We start from the raw sequence: 23551 nt of genomic DNA on the forward strand, positions 1-23551 counted from the left end.
CTCGTAGCTTTCGTAGTAGCTCACTTAGCAACGTAGGTATAGCGAAAGATTCGATCAATTTACCACAATCTCTTAGTTCGTTTAATACATCTTTTGATTGTTAATCAAAGCTCAAAATTAATCTATTATCCTATCACCGTGGATACAGTGATAACTTTGAAACTTTTAACTTTTTTTTTTTGGCATACGACTGGCCTAAACTTTTGTTAGTATAAAATCTACAGAGATAGATAGTAAACAATATATTATTTTAATATATAGGTACGGAATTCAAAATGCTTTTTTTACTTTATTACCATCACATTATTCAATATTTTTCTAAACTATAGATTTTTGGATAGGGTATAACAAATATTAACTAACGACAAATGAGCTATACATTCTCTAGTTTAAAGCTTTTATATCTATAACTCATCAAACTGCATGTGTTTTATGATAAATAATTTACTTTAACTTTTTAATTTTTTAACAAATATTTTAACTTAACTTTTTAAATATTTTAACTTATCTTATCTTAACTTTTTAAGTTTTTAATAACATCGCTTTATGTGTGTGTGTGTGTGTCTATTTTATTATTTTAATGCTATATTATTTTAATACAAAGTTATCCGAATTCCATAATGCTTTTTCTTACTATAATTACCTTACGTAATTTATTATTACATAAACAATTCATTTAAGATAAGGTTTTCCACGAACTATTTGTTTGCAAATAAGTTACACAATGACCTATTTATAGATTTTAGATTTACAACCAAACAATCAATAAACAATTAATCTATTGTTAACCATTAATGATCGAAGGCTTATGTATTATTTTCGGCCGAAAGCCTACCTACTTTTTAGATTTGTCATTTATAATATGAAAAACATAATATTCTCAGAAAAAAACGCAATAAGAATTGCAAAGCAACATACAATTACTTACAAAATTTACTTACTATACAAAAATTTAAAAAAATATTGAAGTTTAAAAAAGGAACGTGTACATAGTATCGAGTTATAATAAAATTGCGGAACAACCAGAATGGCTCTTCTGTTTTCATCAATGACTCACATACCTTGCAATCAATTTTTCGCGGCAACTTCCATAGCGGTCGAAACTAACCAGCGTAACGGAAAGTATTTTGCGTATCGCGTATTCATTTCGTGTCGATGATTTCAAATAGTGTTTACGTTTCGTTGAATTTACATACATACACACATATAAAACGATGGCTTTACAAACAATTTTTTTTAAAAGGTAAAATATTTATCACCAAACACATATAGTTTGATCAGTTACAGTTAAAGATGCTTATATTGGAAAATATAAAGTGCATTTGCAGTTAAATAATGTTTTGTATACCTTTTCTCAAATTCAAAGGTTTATAGAAAAAGCGTTTTCTAAATTTAAATGATTTCATATAAAATTAAATTATTATTTAGTATCCCTGCTAACTTCAAACTGGCAGAAGTTATTGGCATGTCATATTCCAATAGAAAAAAAAAATGAAATTTTATATATTTCAAAACTTTCACTATGCGAAGTGATTAGTAGTAGATGTAAAATATAAAAAGCTTTAATGGAATCAGGCGTTACCTTGCGGAAGTCCATCCTAAGTAAGAAAAGGACCAATATTAAGCCACTTCCGCACATGCAGTGGTAGTCATGCAACAAAGTGCACCGCCCGCCAGAAATTACACAACTGCCACCGTTAATTCACTCAACACGTGTTTCACCCCTCCACGTGGCATCTTCAGGAGTTATGTTACACCGATTAGTGCACTCTGTGTTTGGCACTAATAAGTGTCTGGTCCTTTTCTTACATAAAAAGCTTTTTCAAACAAACAGACTATACATTAACCACTTTAAACCTTTTAAACATATGTTTGTGCACAATAATTACAATTTGGCAAGTGAACGTAGTCGCTAATAATAAAATTTCATCGATAAATATAAATAAAAACAAATACTTAGTGCGTTACATAGGTCATGATTTTGAAATAAATTCACAGCTAAGACGGAGAGTAAAATCTTTCTAGAAACTGTAGCATATATAAATTATGACTATACTTAACGATAAGCGTTAAAAGCGCTGTCAAACTATTTAAACATCACTTCAATTAAAATTTTCATTCATTTTCTTCGCCTTTATCGTCATTTCCGTCTTTGGGATCTCTCCATTGATTACCAATAATGACAGTTGGAAGGTATCTGCGTCCAGCGATTTTTGACGATCTATTTGTATGTATAGACTAATTGAATCAAATTATGTCAATAATAATGAACACTTAACATAACCTATCACTTGTATGAAAATCTGCAAGTATTTGAGCTAATATATATTACTGGTTTACATTAATAAATAAATAGAAACCTACTTTTCCAGGACTAACGGGAGAGAGCCGTTAATTAGTGTTAAATGCGTGTTTGTGGTTGGGCTTCAAGATTCTCCACAGTTGATCATACCTTCACCTTCAAAATTATATGTAATCATCTATACACCTAGTAAGTGAACGTTCTACGCTTCGCTCCTCTATCTGTAGTCTCTTTTCTAAAATCTTAACAGCTATCTGTTCTGTTCGCTATGTTGTCTGACTCACATTAAATTGCCCAACGCTGGGCTTCAACGGTTACTTTCATCCGTCTCCCGATTACCACCGTCATGGCCCTTTAAGCGACTGAGAGCTCTCCAGTGAGGCCTGTATTTATTTACTGTATTTCTATTTATTTATCAGAGTTTATTAATTATTAAATACAACTAAAAATGATTACTTTGTTTGTTCTTGCTCTATCGTGTACATTTTCTGTTTATAAATGTTTGTACAAAGAAAAAAGTACCAATCAATTTCGGCCCTGTATATGAGCAAATATAACAAAACAAAGCGAATGGTAAAATAATTTCTGTTTATCTACGCCGACGTAATATCAGTTTGAAATATCGATTATCACAAAGAGTAAATTTATTATTTACTATTATGTAACAAAGTAAATTTTATAAAAGGAAAATTTGTAAATGCCTTTTTGAATTTTAGTCTTATGTTTAATAGTTAACTAAGTTAATTTAAACTTTAAACATTCACTATTGGTAAGTTATATTTTGGTAATTTTAGTTCAATATAACTTTACGTTATTTATAAAACTGCTTAGGATTCTTATTTGAAAAAAATACAGGCTTTATTTAACTAATCTTCACTATCAAAGTAACAACTTGTTTGTACAAAGTGATAAAGTTGTCAATATAAGCATTATTTCAAACTCTCTTTTGTAAGAAAGTGGTAAACCATAAAATTAATATCATCATTCCTACCATTGGAAACCCACCGGTAGACGTAGGCCTTCTCCATATATTTCCAATAGGATCTGTTGGGAGCAGCCTGCATCCTGCAACTTCTGATGACCATAATAAGGTCGTCTGCTCTTAAAAATAAAAAGTAGAAATGTCTGGTTCTGGAATGATATTTCGTCATCGTGTAAACGAATTCTTACCTAGTTATCATTAACTAAAAAATAAGTTGTACTAACGTTGTAAAAAGTATGGTTGTACTCTATTTGCTAGTAATATCCGTACGATAAAACTGTCAAAAACAACCGATTTTCTTAAGCAATATATACTATTGCATGCGGATAATAATTCTTAAATGTATCTAACCGACATAAAAGCGATAAAGGTTCTATATATTCTTGATAAGTTAAATTCGTCACCATCTGCAAAACGAGCGAGCGCTCGAAGAAATTGTCCGCTTACGGTTCGTTAAATCGGGATATTGGTTCATTGTTGGTTAGGGGAATCCCCCGCAGTGACGATTTACTAATGGCCAACGTTAATATTATATAACTCCTGTCTCGAATCGTACGAATTGCTGATAAATCGGATATAGAGGAATATCTCTCTTTAAGTAAAGGAGAAATTCTGGAGTTCGGCGCAAAAAACATGTTAAAAATTGGTAGAGATTCACTCGTGCAAAGGATTATCATTATATTTTATCTATTTATTAACACTTTTTGTACATCAAAGACCATAAATAGAGAAAAAAAAACTTAAAAATGAGAAACAATTCATACGGTATAAGAGGCGGTCTTATCGCGCGAAGTGATATCTACCAGATAACCCTTAAATGAAGATGAGAGACATGAACCAGAGGGCAATTTAGGATGTACGTACATACTTAGATATGAATACAAATATATATACATTTAAACACACATAAATGACTACTTATATATACATATATACACACATACACATAGCTATGTACATAAATAAATTTACCTGGGAAAGGTACTACATAAATAAGAATAATTAAGAGATGCTAGGTAATATCACTTTTTTAAAGCGAAGGAAGTGCAAATTAAAGTGCAGCTCTGAGTTACATTATCATCATCGCCACCTAAGCCTTAAGACATCTATTGCTACATATAGACAAAATCCTTTTAATAAATTTGAACTAGCATTCATCTAGCGACTTTCAAAGACTTTAACACGGTCGCCTGTCTACCTGCGAAACAAATAAAAATAATTTGAGTTTCTGTTTGTATCATTAAAATAACCGCTTTTTATTTAAATTCCATTTACAATGCAATGTTTCTAAATATTGCACCATATAAAGTATTTGTTTCTTTTGGTACTCACATTTAACCCTTTAATTTCATTATAAAGTAAATAAATTAGACAAAATTAAGACAGTTTCACTGTAAGTTAGACTACATTCTTATCATTCATACTGTACACATACAAAAATTGCTTTTTTAATAATCTTTCTGTGTTTGCTCCAGCTTATATCTGAAATGGCAGTCAAGCCATTTCAGATATAAATTGGATTTTAATAGGACATATACTGGCAGGTATCTGATGTAATTAGGAGTAACTTGGGCTACTTTTATTCTATAAAAGTTCTTAAATGAAAAATTAATAATCAAACGAAGTTTTTTTTTTAAATTCCACGCGAACAAAGTCGCAGGCACAGCAAGACTAAAATAAGATAATATCTTACATAGACACTTATAGAAGAAAGTTTTACAAATATAATACTGTGACAGTAGACTTTTATGATATTCTGGTCTAATAAATAGTCTAACAAACATGTATTATAAACATAAAGTAGGAAAAAAAACATTAAATTAAAGCAACCATTAGAAACATACATAGGTTTATTATAATATTCTTTAGGATTAATAACTAGTATTTTTTAGTAGATTCCAGTGTACGCCAGTGTTTTCTAATGTGAGGTTCACAGTGTGCAGGGGGGCAATTTATTTGTTGCGAGGGCAGCGAATTTAACCATTTCACTTTAATATAAAAATATAGATGTTACATAGGGGGGCGTAAGAATTTTAAAAAGGCTAAGATGGGCGTGTTACATAAAAGGTTGAGAAATAGTGGTGTTTGGTACTGTACACAAGGCAATGTCTCTGAATTATAACGAAGAAGAAAAAGGAGTTTTGTCATTAGTAAACCTTATTATAGCGAGAAAGAGCAAAATCTAATTGTTAATCAATTTTTTTATAATCTCTCGTTGTTTTAATTAAAATGAACACTCATTAATAAATTTTTGTCGCCATACGTGACCTTCGTTAACTGCTTTCTTTATTTTAATCTCATTTTAAAAGAAACACGTAAAAATATGGAATAATTAATGATACAGAATAATAATTAGTCAATGTCTCTGAATTGTAAAAAAGAAGAAAAACGAGTATAATCTTTATTACAACTTATTGTAGCGTGAAGGTGCAAAATCTAATTGTTAAACAATTTTTTTATATCTCGTTGTTTTAATTAAAATGAACACTCATCAATACATTTTTTGTCGCCATACGTGACCTTCGTTAACTGCTTTCTTCATTTTAATCTCATTTTAAAAGAAACATGTAAAAAAGAATAATAATTAACGATACAGAATAATAATTAGTCAGTGTCAATTAACATTATGGTAGAGGATAAAGTGGAAAGTCTACAAAAAACCTTTTAAGTACATTCAAAGTGAAAGAAATTTACGTCTGATGTAATAAGATAAAATATCTCACAGGTAATTTATGTAATGTGACTAAATTGAGTTTTCAATTGACTTTAGAAATTTATTTTAGCGAAAGTATGATCTTAATATAAAATAGTTGTTTTATTTTAGTTTTATAAATGCCATGTTAGTCTAGCGATAAAACTAAAGTACCCATAATATGTTTTAACTACATCACATTGCAATTTAAAAAGGTTTTCCCACTTTGTTGGTGGTCGTTCCACGCTGCGTTATTTTTTTACATTTGTCTATATTAAGCTTGAGTTAGATACTTATATTTTAGAAGTACAACTCCAGTCCAGCTTGAAAAACTAGCACCAGGTCATAAACGCCTGGTACAGACTAGAAAAATTTTTCCTTACCAGGACGAAATAACACGGTGTCACGTGTTTTGTTTTTTTTTAAAAACATGTGAAAATCAACACAGCAGACACCGTGCTATAAGCATTAAAGATGTACATTTGTTGTAATATTGCTTATTTTAACTTCAATCAACTTTAACTAGATTTATAAATCGCTTTTCAAATACAGTATACGCCAATCCAACCACAACTGTCTTATATACCAGCTTAACGACCGGCGAAGGTTCAATTTCTCCTCGCTCCAAACGTTTTGCAAATGGTGACAATTTTATTTTATCGCAAAGAAATACCGTCTCGACTCTAAGTATTGCGGTGAGGTTTTATTACTCACTCCGGGCGAGTTTGATTATGTTTTGACGGTTTTAAAGTTTTCTTTCGTGTCAACTGATTTACGTATAAATTTATCGAAGTTAATACAGGTTTTGACATGATTGTGTGACTCGATTAAGTAAACGTTACAAAAACAGACCATCTACATAAAATCATAATATTTAACTTACCATTTTTTTCATATCACGCTCAATTGGTTACCGATTCGACTTTGCCGGAATACCTACAACCTTTCTCTTCTCTATATTTTGTGTAGCCCGCTTACTCCCTCTTACTTTAAATCTGCATTTCTTTTCTTACATGACTCACTTTATAGCTTAGATCATCGGATAATTTAAAATAGACTACGCCTGTTCATTCAACTATATTTATGGAGAAATCTTTCACTGTTGTCGCTGTCAGGATATGGAACCAATAAGAAGCGATAAAAACGCTGTCGACATTTAAAAAGTTGGTAGAAAAGTACTCCATTGGCCTCTAAAATGGGATATTGTGTATCGTTTGTTATTTATTCGTATATATTTATATATGTGTGTGCATATATGTTTCTGTTTATAGTAATATTTATATTTACTAAACTGCCCTCTATTTTGTGTATCTCATCTTCATCAAAAGGTTGTCCGGTAGAGATTGCTTCAGGCGATAAGACCGTCTCTTGTACCTGTATATATATTGTTTCCGTGTTTTTAGTTATTTTCTCTGTTATTTTGTAACATTTCCTTATCAAGACATTTTATATATATATATATATATATATATATATATATATATATATATATATAAATTTGGTGTACAATATAGTGTCAATAAATAAATTGGGTTCATTAACCATGATATTGTGCAACTTAAAATTGGTAGGTATGCCGGTTTCTGACTGGCTTTTTATTTATAATATTGAAAAGAGAGAATAATTAACTCTATTTGTTGTAAAGTAATCAAAACATGATTTTCAAGGATATTGTTTTTAAAGTTCACAACTATTTTACATATACTCAAATATGTTGAACGCCTTAAAATCTAAATCAAATCTACAGCGTGCGTTAAAGTGTAAATAAATATTAAAAATTTACACTATATTTATACTACTTTTTGATTAGTCACTTTTATTCAATTTGATTCTTGATGCCATAACTATAAGCAGAACCCTGGTGTTCATTTTGAACCAAGGTGTTGAGTTTTTTCAGCCATTATGTTCACCTTTCTGCTTTTCATTCTTCTTGCATTTAAATGTTATTTTTCATTACTCTCTAGCTTCTAAATACTAATAGTGTTTAAGATATTATATCTCTAATTAAATTTCCACAATAAACAAAAAATTAAAATTTTGCTAATATTCGTTACTACACCCATATTTTAAACGCCACCGTATACATCTTAAATGCCTAAAATTTAAAGGTGGCCTTTAACGTATCACATAGGATCGACATCGTCTACGATACATATATGGTAGGCACTATCTTCTAGTCTCAAAAACTAGGAAGTATAAGGTCCCTTTGTGGTAGAAACCTATCATACATAGTCTTATACCAAAAGACAAAACACCTGTTTATTTTGAGGTGATATACCTTCGAAAGTAACAAAGATTTTACTTATATGATATCTTTTATGTCATATATATACATATAAATATTATCTACTTATATTGAATGAATAAATAAATGCTTGTGGAATATAAATATATATTCCACAGGCATTAGCGTCCGTGCCTTTGTATTACATTTACGTTTCATATTTCCGAATTATTGTTTTTTTCTCACGTTTTTGTATGTCACAATCTTTAGCTAAAAAGTACGTCTCTTTGTATATTTTAACCACGCCCTAAGAATATATATGTATGAACCATACAGTATATGATATTTCTCGAGCAGAGAACTGTAGCTCTAACTTACGGGTCTTCTAGCTTCGATACCGGTTAAGCTGTAACAGGCTGAACGGCTACCAACATTTGTTTTGTTTTGTATGAAGACAAAATGCCGGAGTTCAAATACAAACAGTTTAATAACATGTATTGTGTATGTATATGAGAAGAGAAATACCAGTTAATTATTATATTTGCAGGTAAATTCAAATAGTAAAAGTCGAAGTAATCTCTTAGCCAACTGCAATCCACTTCGTTATATGTTTGTTCACATGAAAAGCCGAAAAGGATATAACCAAACAAGTTTCAAAACGGCACCTCAATTCGCTACCGATAAAAGTGGATAGCATTTCCGCATATCGGAAACTAATTTCAAAAGGGTTTTCATTGGAAAAGCATATCATAGAAGTCTTACCACGATATAATAGACGGAAGTATAACATTATTGTTACATTTATTTGATTTTTGTTAAGTAAAATTTGTAATTGCTTTGTTGACAAATTTAAACACTCATAACAATAAACATTTGATTGCTTTAAAATTAATACAGTTAATCTATATATAAATAAGTTTAAAATCAACTGTGTAGTTAAAAACGTGCACTGTACCACCTTTCTACAAAACTCTAGAAAGACTACCACACTTATCGTCGCTAATGAAGGAAGTAACATTTTCTTTTAATATTCGCCTTGTTATCGTGACCTTCTAGATCAGGGTGGAGCACTCTTAATTCAACCGGCGATAAGGTGCACCAAGGTCTAAGCCCCTTCCAGGTCACAGATCTACGAGGGAACGTGGGAAGGAGTTAGTTTAAGTTGTGATACAAAAAAAAAATATAAAAATACATCATAATTTCAGCTGTGGGATGTTCGCCGCTTGACATATGATTGCTTCATAGATTTTCAGACCAGTTTGAAGCGGTCTACGTCTAGAATCTTCCAGCGACTTTATCAAGGTCATCTGGAAAATCCATCTTGTTGTTCACCTCTAGTTTTTTTTTTTATTAATTATTTATTTACTTTATTGGAGATACACAGTAACAAAAAGTAGTAAGAAAGTACAAAATAGAAGCATAGATATTTAAAATTAGTTACAATTGCTACCTTATAACTATCTCACTTAAAACATTTAATAATTTATGGTCAAACAATGACAGAACAATTAAAAACATTAATAAACAAGGGTCAAAGACTATGGTTTATAAACTTATGTTTGTTTATATATCTATATTATATATTTATTGTTTATCAACTTCCAAGCTGCCACCTTGTCTAATATGTGATATGACCATTGCCACTTCGTATTTTAAATGATAAACTTCTGTAAGGTAAAATAAACTAAGATTTAAAAATTATCATTAACTAACATTAATTCAGTAGCTAATACGATATAGTGTCCAATCAACTAATTATAATGTTATGCAAGATCGGTCTTGGTCGAATTAGTGCGATTTCGAGTGTACATATAACTTATGGATATAGCATACGGATTGTATTAACTAATTTTGATACGATTACAGTTTAGATTTCCACTAATTCATTTAAATTTGCGTGTCCGATGACGTATTTATATCACTTAAATGTTACAAATGTGCAAATGTTTAATACAGTGATTCCCAAAATGGTCTATATCGACCCCTAGGGGTCTATGACAACCTACAAGGGGTCTACGTCGGCGAAAAAAAAATTGGGGGTCCATGAAATGAAAATGGGGGTCCACAGACTAGACATCATTATCCGAGGAGATTTAAGATTAACCCTTACAAAATTGACGCCAAATGTTGATAATTTATTATAAAAGCGTCAGGTTCATCCTTTTTACTAAAAATATTGACTTATTGCTTATGTTATTTTATTTATAGTTTATTTTATGTTTATTTAATGTTATGTATATTTTACATAACAGATACAAAATTTTATTTTGAGTAGTTTTAATTTAAATTTAATTAATAAATGTATAAATTAACATGTGAATTCACTTTAAGTTTTTAATACTAAACTTCACTACAGTTAGAAATTTACAGGAAATCAATATCAGGTAAGTAGGGGGTCTACCCAACACGGAAAAACATGGCAAGGGGTCTACGACACAAAAAAGTTTGGGGAACTCAGGTTTAATAGTTTCAACACTAATCATAAAATTAAACTTTATTAAATAAATCATTAAACTAGTTAAGTATGCACAAAAACAAGAAAGTCTGATTTTAGCTAGTTGATGTGGGACATAGTGTTCGGTAGGCCAACGAAGTAAGCTTCCCACATAGTACCTTCGAAAGCTAGGAGAGACTACAATCTTGCACAGCTAGAGAGCTACCGTTCCAGCCAACACAACATGATCCACCTTCTATAAACTCTGTTATGTTGTAAATAAAGGCTGAACTGTGATAAAATTCACTTATGAAAATGGTATAAAAATACATATGCTCTGACAAATATATATACACACTTGTTTAGAATAATTAAGTAAGAAAGGGACTAATATATAGCTACTTCCGCTATGCAGCAATAGTGCAATGAAGTGCACTGCCCGCATGCCTGCTGATAAATGCGCGTGCGGTCAACAATGCGAAACACAACTACCACCGTTAATCTACTCTTTACACGTGTTTCATCACTCCCCGGATCATCCTCATGAGACGTTAGACCGACCAGTGCCAGACACAGAAGCTCTGTTACTGTCTGCTCTTTACTCGGTGGCTGGCGGGCGGTGCATATTATTGCACGACTACTGCGTAGCTATATATTAATTCCTTTCTTAGGATAGACTTCCGTGAGGAAACGCCTGTTTCTATTAAATATATGTGTTAGGTTTTGTAATCTAGTTCTGCTTTCAAATTTAATGTATCCGTAATTGCGTATCCGCTAATGATCTTGACAATCTAAATTAGGAAAACAAGGAAATAAAAAAGTTAATTATCATCCTTGATGTCAGGAGGCGCTTTTCCTTAACACCCATAACATAACCTTAGCAACGGATTCAGAGTGAACTGATACACGTATGTTTGTGGCGTGTGAAGCAATTCTACTTACACTGTAATACACAAAGAGTACAAATTTTATTTGAAATCGTTAAGGAACTTAGTAAGCTCTATTAAAACTATTGTGGTATGTGAAAGCGTTTACATAGTTTGAAAAAAAACCGCCAAAACAGAATACGGTATAACTCTATCGTTCCGCCAAATCAGAAGAGAGATTCGTTGCCTCCCAGGCTAAAATAAATTATAGCGATTCCTGCGAAAGAAAAAAAAATAAATCGTTTCATATCTATTAATATAATACCAGTATATATATGTATTAAATAGAGTATTATATATAAAACGAAAAAGTTAACGGCATTTTTAGTCACATATAGTAAAGATGCGTCTACCATGATAGCGATAGTACTCTTTGTCGACATGGCAAATTACGTGATTTTTCAAAATACTAATATACAGTAGTATCAGAAAAACTTCAATTCACAGCACAGTAAATACTTTTGCTAGCATAGTTTCCACTAGACATCTTATCACTTCGATGGTTATCGAACGATTGACCGAGCTCCCGACTCAATAATCAAAAAACTCTTTCAATCCCACCACTCTCAATCCTTTTACCGGAAGTTGTCACAAGAGTGACGGGGTCGAGTAGTGTTATCATTTAAGAAAAATAAAACTACCTTTTACAAAATCATTACTTTTGGCCAACCTACGAAATGTATAGCCTCCTGGCACGGTTGTTTTAAAAATTATTTCTATAGCTTTGTGTATTTTTTTTATTTATTTATTCTTATAAATATAGACAAAAAAAGAAAAGCAATTTATAAAGAGGTACAAGAGGCGGTTATAAATATAGTAGAATGAACAAGTATAGTTAATTTCAAGTACCCTGATGACATTAGCAACATATTATGTGAGATACATAAGAAAAGAAATCTATATTTAAGGTAATATATGTAGGTATTTTACATCCACAAACAATTGTATTTTTAATTTAGATGTGCGAGTGGTAGATAGTAATGTACATATAAAAATCATATCTTTGTTAATAAAGAGTTCTATTTTCAAAAACTGGCAAAACTTTTTTTATATTATTTTATAACAGGCCAGTTCTAAACTTTCAGTTTCACAACAATACAGAAATATCAACTCAACTCTACAGCGCTGGAAACAATAGTAGTTAGATCCACTAGCTATACTTTGGCGACGTGAACTAGTTTTACAAATGCATTTACGAAGTACACGCTTATGGAAGCGACAACAATGCAGACATCAGGTATCCAAATTCAAATTCAGTTTAGAAACAAACATAACGGTACAAATGCACCTTTAGGTGAACACACTATGAATAGATTTAGGTCAAAGGCGGTTATTTGAATTTCCTTTATCTTCGCTACGACTAATTTTCCGAGAAAATTATGTAGCCCGTTATTGAATTTAATTAATAATTATAAATTCCCAAATATTACTATTTAATATTAAGGATATGCTAGTCATGCTTTTAAGGACAATTGGATACGGTTTTAATATGATATATTTATAAAGTTAATCAAATAAAAAGTAGAAAAAACATTTACCAACGTAAAGGATTATAAGCAATAAAAAAGCTTAGGAATAAATTACTTGATTAACGATATTCGTAAAAGTGATTATGATATAAACCCTAGTATTTGTTGTGATATTTACAGATCTAGAAACTATGGCGACCCAAAAGGACGCACACTACAATACACTACACAAACGAGTAATACATATAGTAAAATTGGAACGATACAGAGAAGATTAGCATGGCTCCTACGCAAGAATGACACGCAAAAGCGTGAAGCGAGATGCATACGTCTAGACGTCCGAGCATAGTTAACAATGGCGAGCCGCGGCCGGAGATAGCCGAAGTTGACCAATGCGCCGGCGCATGCAATAAACGCTCGCGTGATGTAGGTGCGATCTTAGCGTTACGAGAGATACGACGAATCAGCGTGCGTTCTTTTAGGTCGCCACAAAGCCTTCGGAACCCATGTAGCTTAAACTTGATAGAAGCCATTACAACATAGCTTAATTTGATTCTAGTTTCAATCAAATCGTACTTTAGAAAGCATGGTTGCATATCGTCACATAATAGACATTTGGAACGAAATATATTTTTAATAAGCAGAAAGAAAAGACTTATATAACAACAAGTTTAAAATTGCGTACACATAGATGTGTGGCTACTCCGAATGGAAGTAATTTAAATATGGTGTAGAGTGATATAATAAATGATGTTTATTTCTTATGACTTCTTTCTAGAATAACTCGAATAAATACTACATATTTTACAGTTAACTATTAACATGTATTACCATAGGAGATAGTGGTTACTGTATTTCATTGTAATTCCTTAAGTTTCCTTTACAGACAGCCTCAACATCAAAAAAAAAAACTTGGAACTTCACTAACAAATTATAAACCAAAATATCTGTAATCGATAGGAAGTCTTAACACATTAGAATCGTGTAGAAGAATTCTCTTGATATGAAAATATAAATAATATGTTTGTTGATTATTTAATATTAATTGAAATTATTTTTTTATTAGTATATATCAAACATGGTTAAATTTCATTTAAAAAGAGCAACTTCAATTTTTCGTCGGCTTTTATTAGACAAGTTCGGATCCACTGGTAGCTTAGAACTTATAATGTTAAAATAATTGACACTTCAAAAGAGCACAATGCCTATTGAAATAACGACATTTTTAAAAAATATGGAATGTTAAATTTATGAACTAGCTAGCTGTTTTGATACACTTTCTAAGTCAAAAGATTCTGTCCTTTTTCAGTCCAATACAAAATCGTTTCTCATATTGGTTATTTAAACTTACTGATTTATTTTATGTATAATAATAAACTACTAGGTATGCTCGTGACGTCGCTTGAAATTTTACAAGAAAATTTTAAGGTTTTTTTTTTTTCAACGATATATACATTTATTCTGTTTTTCTCACGCCTTACCTCTATCGTTATTTGGCGGAGGCTTTGTATAATACAGGGTTATTAATTTTCCTTTTTAATTTTTGTATACAATATATTATTTAAGCTATTCCTTTTTTTTTTTAATATATCCCACTCTTGTCTTCACTCTTATTCTTTTACATTATTATCTTAGACTATTCTAGTCTTACATATTTAATCAACACTATTTATGTCTACTTATCTTTATTTTTAGATTATTCTTCTCTCTGTCTGTTTTTTACACTATTATAGAAAGACATGTGGCTTTCATATCTACTTTATTTTATAGTATTTAATCTACTATTCATTTCATATATCCTAGTTATGAAATCTTGGGACCAGCGAGAAATCAAGACGGATCTTGGAGGCTCCGAAAGAATGCCGAAATTGAGACTATAGTAGCACAGCCAAATACCATTGGCGAATATAAAGCTCAACGAATCCGCTGGCTTGGTCACTTGGAGCGAATGGGATCGGATCGGAGCGTGAAGGTAGCGTACCTGGAAAAACCGAGAGGTCGAAGACCAGTGGGTAGACCCAGGTATCGCTGGATCGATCGCGTTGAGGCAGACTTGCGCGAATTGAATGTCAGCCAATGGCAGACGATGGCGCAAGATAGAGGAAAGTGGAAGTCTCTCGCTTCGGAGGCCAAGACCCACTTTGGGTCACTGAGCTAGCGGAGTAGTAGTAGTAGTAGTTATGAGTTAGCATCTGAATAGATTTCGTAAGGAACGTATTTCATATAGTAATGGCGTGTGTTAGTGATTGAAGCGTGAATTAATTGTATACTAATTTACATACGTCTGTGCACTGACTTTGAGTTAGTCGACGAACTCTGACAAAGAGACATTCTACACTTTCTCAACGTGTATGTAAATGTTCAACACACTGTGTCTCAAAACCGTCGGAAATTGAATTGTCTTGAACCTTGTACGAATGTAAAGTGTCTTTACTACGTGTAATTAAGGCTAGTAAAGAAAGACCTCAGTACCGAGCAATAGACCAATGATTACTAACTGCGATAGGTCAAGGTTTCAATCTAGGCTACTTCGTTTTGGATTACAGGAGAGCTCAATTTTAGTCAGAGCATTTTTTTAAATAAATTTAAAACTTTCGCCAAACGTAATAAAATATAAAAGACTTCCGCAAAGTAACGCCTGAATGTATTAAGTAAATAAATATCAATATTTTATAACCTTTACTGTATGTATTTATATAAATACTTCTTCATTTAAGCTGCTAGGTCTAGACCTTCTCTTAAATATTACAGGCTGCCCACTTCCAAGGACTTCACAAGACTGTGACGTGGTCGCTAGTTAAGAAACCCCGAAGTGTATCAGTTGCGATATGCCACGCCCACCGCCACTTCAGACGATCAATTCTTCTATATTGGTTATCATAATTCTTCTGCGGTTCACTTCACTTCTGATTCGTTCTCGCAGCGAAACTTCGAGCATAAGAGAACAAACCATTGCTCTCTAGGTGACTAAAAGCTTTCTTATGAAGCCCGTCGTATATTTATGTATATATATATATATATATATATATATATATATATATATATTTATATATATAACCAGGTGTAACTGTTCACGCTGTTTGCATTCATCTAAAACTTATGATAATTTATATATATATATGTATATATTCATTTTTAGTTATAAAATAAACAGTATTGTAACCCGTATTATAATCATTTTCAAATTACTCATCCGCATAATTGCTTATTTCATAAAAAAAAAGTTTAAATAATCTAACCATTTATATTTATAGCACTCGATTTTAGCAGAGGTATTATTTTTAAACAAATAGCAGCCACGGAGCTACTTTTAAATACAAATCTTTTTTAAAATAACACCGCACTCTGAAATAATTTCAACGCAAATAATAAGAAAACAAACGCGGTGCTGTTTTTAATTGGAATCTAGGTTTATTAAATTCGAGAGATGGCTGAAATTTTAAAAAAAGAAACACTATTTTTGTTCTTTTTTTAAGATTAGTTCGTCAATGTTTTGTTAGTGGCTTAACGGGCAGTTTTTCAATTAAAATAGGATTGGCAGCGTTCGGAACGTTCTGAAACATCTTCTCGTTCAAAATACCAATATGTGAAGACAAAGGTTTTTGTTTTTTGTTTTGTATAACAAATGCTAGTGATAATTTATGGATTAGAAATGGTCGTTTGGTGGGTACGGATAGGCTCCACAAGGTGCAATGACGATATAGTCAAAGTCACAGAAAGTCACTAGACCGGTCATTGAGGCAAAATTTGCGAGAGTTCCTATGCCTTGTAATGACAGTGTACCCGCTGACAAGGTAATGCAGATAGGTACTTACATTTACCGCAAAACATAGAATTGCAATACGCGCTTTTAAAAGCATTATCATTAATAAAAAAAAAAGCTTGAGTTAACAAATATGTACCCCTAGGTGTTGAAACTTCTGGAACCTTCTAATGAGATACTTTTTTTGTCACAATTATTACGTAAATAAATTAAAATATTCACCTATTAAAAATCTGCCTGTTAGTGTTACATATATATATATATATATATATACATGTATATATATATGTATATATATATATATGTATATATATATATACATATGTGTATATATATATATATATATATCTTCGTTCTAGTAATAATGACACAAGAGCGCCTATTTTAAATATGTGGCAAATAAATAAAATTATAAATAATAAGATTTAACTAAACATTTGGAATGTTTCTTTAATCTGGATTCTTCTTTGGAATATTAAACCAGCATATTAATAGAATTGATTTCTGTGAATTGATATTTCTTTAATTGTCTTTTTTAGAACATTTGTGATCAACCCTGGGACCTACAACAGGTTCTTTAAAAAAATACATGATAGTAGTATCAAATTACATTACGGATAAAAAATGTGTGCAGAAAAACATTATCAACATTTACATTAATATAATTTTTTAATGTTTATATTTACGTGTTTACCATTTATATATATGCCCGCGTGATATAGCCCGCATTGCCTTTTACGTGAGTAATTTTTTTTAATTCCATTCTTCGTAATTTTTAATATAATAATAAAAATAAAAGAGACATTTATTTCCATATCCTGATTTAACTATTTAAATGTTAGAAATTTATTTAGGGTGAAGCCTTCCTTAAACTTCTTACATGAATTTCTTTCTTTAGTTGATGTCAACCAGGAATCCCCAGCTTTGTTGATTTTGTCTCGCCGTCTATTTTCTCTTTTCTGCTGGTCCCTTCCAATTTGTTGTCTATTTGGTCGACAAATGCCTGTTTAGCTGACAAATCCTTATATGGTCCACATATGTCTATATGGTCGACAAATGCCTATATGGTCCACAAATGCCTATATGGTCCACATATGTCTATAAGGTCGACATATACCTATGTGGTCGACATATGCCCATATGGTGAACATATGCCTATATTGACGAGATATGTCTAGATGGTCCACGTATACCTGTATGGCTGACATATACCTTTAAGATCAACATATGCCTAAATGGTCGGAAACATATATATCTAATGGGTTCAGGCATTATTTTTCAAAAGTCCATTATATTACTACATACTTGTCACTTTAATTTGTAAGCACGTGTAAGGGCATCGGTTTTTTTGTCAGACTACCGCCATTCACTTACATCATACTGAATTTTTAACATGCCATAAGAAATATAATAATTATTTTTTTTAAATAAACGCCCACTCAAACAAAGAACGTTTTAATAAATTCATTTACATTAGAAAATAAATTGACTGATAACTTTTTCGGCGTTTTTTGTAGTTATAAATTATGGGTTAAAGTGGTCTCACTGTGCCAACTGCCGACTCGAATAACGAGTGATTCCGGAATAAGCTCCCAATTTAAACGGCGCACTGTGTTCAAAAATGTTCTGTTCATACCTGCTTAAAGTTTGCTTTAAAGCGAATGTAAAATATTTTCAGTTTCACGTTGAACGTGAAATGTGTATTTTTAAAATTTAAATCACAATATTGTAATTTTTTTTTGGAGTTTCTTTCTTTCGAATTACTGTCATGCTCGTAAAATTATTTCAAATAGAACTTGTTTCACTCATATAAAATATTAAAATTTGTCGGACACACTCGTTGTACCTCGTAATGAGGAACTGACCTAAAAAATAGAGGTTTTACATTTTTGTTTAAACAAGAAGACCGAAAACAAATAAGAAGCCTTCGTCACCACTTCAGCTCATAGACGCCCACTGAATGGCAAAGGCTTCCCATAAAAAACTTTGGGAGGAGATAATCACCTTGATTGTGGAATGATTTACCGCTGAATATAAAACGTGCTAACTCACTACCTATTTTCAAGAAAATGGTTAAGAACCATTTACTAGACCTATAATTATCTATCTCTTAATTCATTTCTTTTTCTTCTTTCTGAGGCAAGTGCGATCGAACCAATACTGATCGAAGTCAGTTAGATGTTTTTATTTGTTATTTTATTATATTTATAATATGTATTAAACCTCATTTATTATAAGTATATATGTTATATACGTATGTATGTATGTTTAAGTATGTTTATGTTCGTTTGTTTGTAAATATGTATTTTTTGTACACGTAAACTACCCATTATAAGTACTTTTACCTTTTCCATACTATGGTTGTCTGTAAAAGATTGCCTTGTGTGATAGGACCGCCCATTGTACTTTTTTGTATATTATTGTAAGACTTATTAAATGTATCTTAACGTGTACAATAAAGAATATTAAAAAAAAAATAATAAAATGACCACACTTGGCAGGTAGGTTAAAATAGCTTAAACCACAGCGTGATCCTAGATGAGCACCAGAACACTGTTCAGTACTGCAGAGTCTAGCATATAGGATAAGAAAAAAAATGTAGGATAGGAAAAAAAATAAAATTATTAAGCGAATAACTTATATAGAAAATACCTAAGACAGGGGATATATAATAGGACTCCAATAACGGGTATAAACAACACAACCTCCGACAAAATACTGACAGGATATGCACATCTAAAGGACTTTTTGGATTAATACAACATAAATTAAAATTTTTGTTACAGTGGTCAGAAAAGGTACAAAATTTGTTGTAAGCTTTTACTGAGAAGAGTAGATTAGACCTAGTTAGAAACTCTCATAGCCTTGTTATTAAGTTGAAATAAGCTTTTAAAGGATAACTTAAATATATGATAAATACATTAAATAAAAATAAACTCGTACCGTTTAAGTTTCGTCCTCTTAAAGCTAAGCCTTCACGGGTATTGGTGTACGCATATTTAAAAGAGTTTTAAATCTAAAATTAAAAGTATATCAAATAAATCTTATTATATATTCTTATTATATTAATAATATATTGAAGAGTTTTAGTTCATCGAATAATATGGAACTTTGTATTATATAGAAATGTTAAATTATATCTAAAATAAGCAACTGTTTAATAGAATATTGTTCCGAACCGGTGATAGCTTATCACTTATAGTGTTAAAATAATCGACGATTTAACATCGCATGTAAATGTCTACATGAATAAAGATAATTTGAATATAAATTTAAAAAGCAGTTTCTATCAAATTAATATATCATTATAATCATAAATATTTAATGGAATCAGGCTTTTCTTACTTAGGAAGAACTTCCGCAAGGTAATTGCGGAAGTTCTTCCTAAGTAAGAAAAGGACCAATATTTAGCCACTTCCACACATGCAGTGGTAGTCGTTCAACGAAGTGCATCGCCCGCCAGCCCGCTGATAAATGCGTATGCGGCAAACAATGCGAATTACACAACTGCCACCGTCAAATCACTCAACACGGGTTTCACCCCTCCACGGGCATCTTCAGGAGTTATGTTACACCGAATGCCAAACGCAGAAAGAGACTCTGATCACTGCATGTGCGGAAGTGGCTAAATATTGGTCCTTTTCATTATAATCATATTTCCAAAAGGACCGGTTAGAAGCAGACTATATTTATTGTCAATGCAATCTGTTGAGATATTTCAGTAGCTTTAGTTCTTCTACGAGTTTCCTCATTTTTTATTTGATTTGTATTTTAATTATTCAAAATGTATATAAAAATGTGAATAAATAAATGAATTGAAGCCTATATGTCACAGTTACTAACTAAGCTAGCGTTGTTCTAAAGTAACCAAACAATAAATACAGTTCGAACTTGAACAAAATAACGGTCACATTATACCGCCAATTTCGAAAAGCCAGCGCAGTGCATTCTCGTTATTTGTGATTAGTTAATACCTTACTCACACTACTGGTTGTACGAAAGCGTATCATTATGGCTACAATATCGCGAAAATTAGACTATTATTAGGCACTATTGAATTCGCTTGTGAAAATTTGGTTAATATAAATACTAGTTACATTAATACGCGAAGATATGCGGCTATGTGGATGCGGTTGAATGTAATATAAAGGAATTTTAATGCTGATACAAACCTAATGTGAAATCAGAAAATTGCAAACGGAATATCCTATTTTATAGATACTGTACTGAAATACGGATTGAGTTTTAATATTTTCAACGTTTAGATTCGTTGTTTGAAATGAATGCGTAGGTCGTTGAAAATCTGTTGGAACTAGTTTATTTGGTTGACTTATTTTAGCATACAAGTGCTTCGTGTATGAAATTTCTCAGTTTTAATTTCATACACGGAACGTTTACACTTGATGTTATTTTGCAATAAAGTTTACATACCTAGTTCGCATACATATTATTTTTTGAGACCTCTTGTACCCCTTACATTTGGCATAGGGAATTTATTAGCAGTACATTTTTTATTTTAATTTTCATCATCCATTCACCACATATTCATTTGTTCATCATCTTTCTTTCATCACAATATATATCATTCTTTCCTTCCTTCCAGGCATCAACTTTCATTCCTCACCATCCTCTCTATGGTTTCATAGTTTTACAGCATATGTATTTTAGAAACACAATTATTATCTGGTAAATTTTGTATATATGTAGATATATTTAAGTTCCGTTAAAGATCGGACAACGCTGGATATAGCCTCCTTAATAACCTTCCTACAGGTTCCATTGTAAATCTATGAGGGAGGCTTTATGTTAGGCAGTGGACGACCTGCGGCTGAAAAGATGGCGTTAAAGTATTCCATCTCTCTTAAATTCATTAAATATTTGATTAATAAAAAGATATTATTCATTTTGAACCAATATTCGTAGATCTTGCAAGTGTAAATAATATCGCATCCATGGCACAAACAAAGACTTGCCGCTTGAGCTGTCGAAGCATTCTATCTCTCAAGACGTTGCTACGTTGTTTGCAGAATATACTCGCAAAAAGATTCTTCGAAACTGAGAAGTTTGTTATAAATACAAATAAATAAAATTGGGGTGTTTGTAATATTAAAATATTCGCTTTTAACTACATGCATACGAAGATATATACGATACATATACCAAAATAGTATTTTTTTAATTTATTGTCTGTCTGTATGTTTGTAATATTATATAACCACTTTATACTCCATGCGTATGAATATATATACGTTACATATACAAAAGCAACATATATAAAATTTTCCGTCTGTCTGTTTTTTCCGGATAACCTCTGAAATAGCTGGAAAGATTTCGACTGGACTTATATTGCCAGCTTAGTCAACTTTTGTTTTGGAAGAATCCTAAATCTAAAAAATACTAAATATTTTTGTTTTATAAATCACACGCGTACAAAGTCACGGCTCACAGATAGCTATCAGTAAAATCATGTTAGTGATGCTAGCAAACACGACTTCTCTATTTAAATAAACAATACTGATAATTATTTAAAATAGTTCATACATATGCGTAAACATCAAATAATTTACTGAATTAAAATCAAATGTATAACATATACTCATGTACTCTTATATTCTTTGCGACAGTATTAAAAAAAATACTTCTTAATTTTAATGATACGTAATTTATTTTTAATTAAATCATTTCATGTTATTTTATTCGAGATCAACATTGAGAGCAAAAAACCAATCCCTGTGGCTTCCTGTTGTACTGTCTGTAAAAAATTAATAAGACATATTTTATTTTTATTTATTTGATATTCTTTATTTATACGTTAGGATACATTTAATAAGTTTTACAATAACATACAAAAAAGTACAATGGGCGGTCTTATCACACAAGGCAATCTCTTACAGACAGCCATAGTATGGAAAAGGTAAAAGTACTAAAAATTGGTAGTTCACATATAATAATACATAAATTCTAAAACAGAAAAATATTGGATACTTTTTATATAATAACCAGGTTTAACTGTTCACGCGTCGTCGTCTGTTGACTCTGTTTGGCACTAATCGGTGTAACATAACTCCTGAAGATGCCCCGTGGAGAGGTGAAACACGTGTTGAGTGAAATCACTCAACACACAACTGCCTACCTAACTATACAACTGCTACCGTTAAATAACGGTGGCAGTTGTGTAATTCGCATTGTTTGCCGCATGCGCATTTATCAGCGGGCTGGCGGGCGGTGCACTTTGTTGCACGACTACCACTGCATGTGCGGAAGTGGCTAAACATTATTCATTTTCTTACATATAATAATTTAACATAACATATAATAATTTACTTAATTTTCACGGTGATTGGATGTACGATTTTTTTAATCACAGACAAACAGACTGTTTCAGAACACATTCATTTTTCAATCCCCCCAAGATATCTATTGGGGGATATACCATATCACTACGCTTGGCAGGCGGGTTGGCAACTGCAGTTTGGATTTATGATACGCAGAGACGCTACTGCTCATCCTCTGGATACTCATTTGCGAGCAGTAGCAATCTTTTACAATTAATACACTAAATGTTATTTATATATAAGACTGTATCCCGGGCATCGAATCTGTGACCTACAATCGCAAGTCTCAATCCAAATCCATTGGGATACGACTGCACATTTGCATAAATAATAATTATTTAATATCGTCCTATTATTTATATAGATAATAAATATTTGACACTTTTTTTTTAATTTTGAAATTGCCAGAATAAATTAAAAATAA

At 31.4% G+C, this 23551-nt stretch overlaps 1 pseudogene; it reads left to right on the forward strand.

Moving 5' to 3' along the window:
• The first annotated feature begins 13265 nt into the window (after positions 1 to 13265).
• LOC137920110 (U6 spliceosomal RNA) lies at positions 13266 to 13360 on the forward strand (annotated as a pseudogene).
• Positions 13361 to 23551: the final 10191 nt, after the last annotated feature.

This window comes from Battus philenor, unplaced genomic scaffold (assembly GCF_028537555.1).
Source record: "Battus philenor isolate CCGP_79_NKW_IND1 unplaced genomic scaffold, ilBatPhil1.0.hap1 SCAF_17, whole genome shotgun sequence".
Classification (NCBI taxonomy): Eukaryota; Metazoa; Arthropoda; class Insecta; order Lepidoptera; family Papilionidae; genus Battus; species Battus philenor.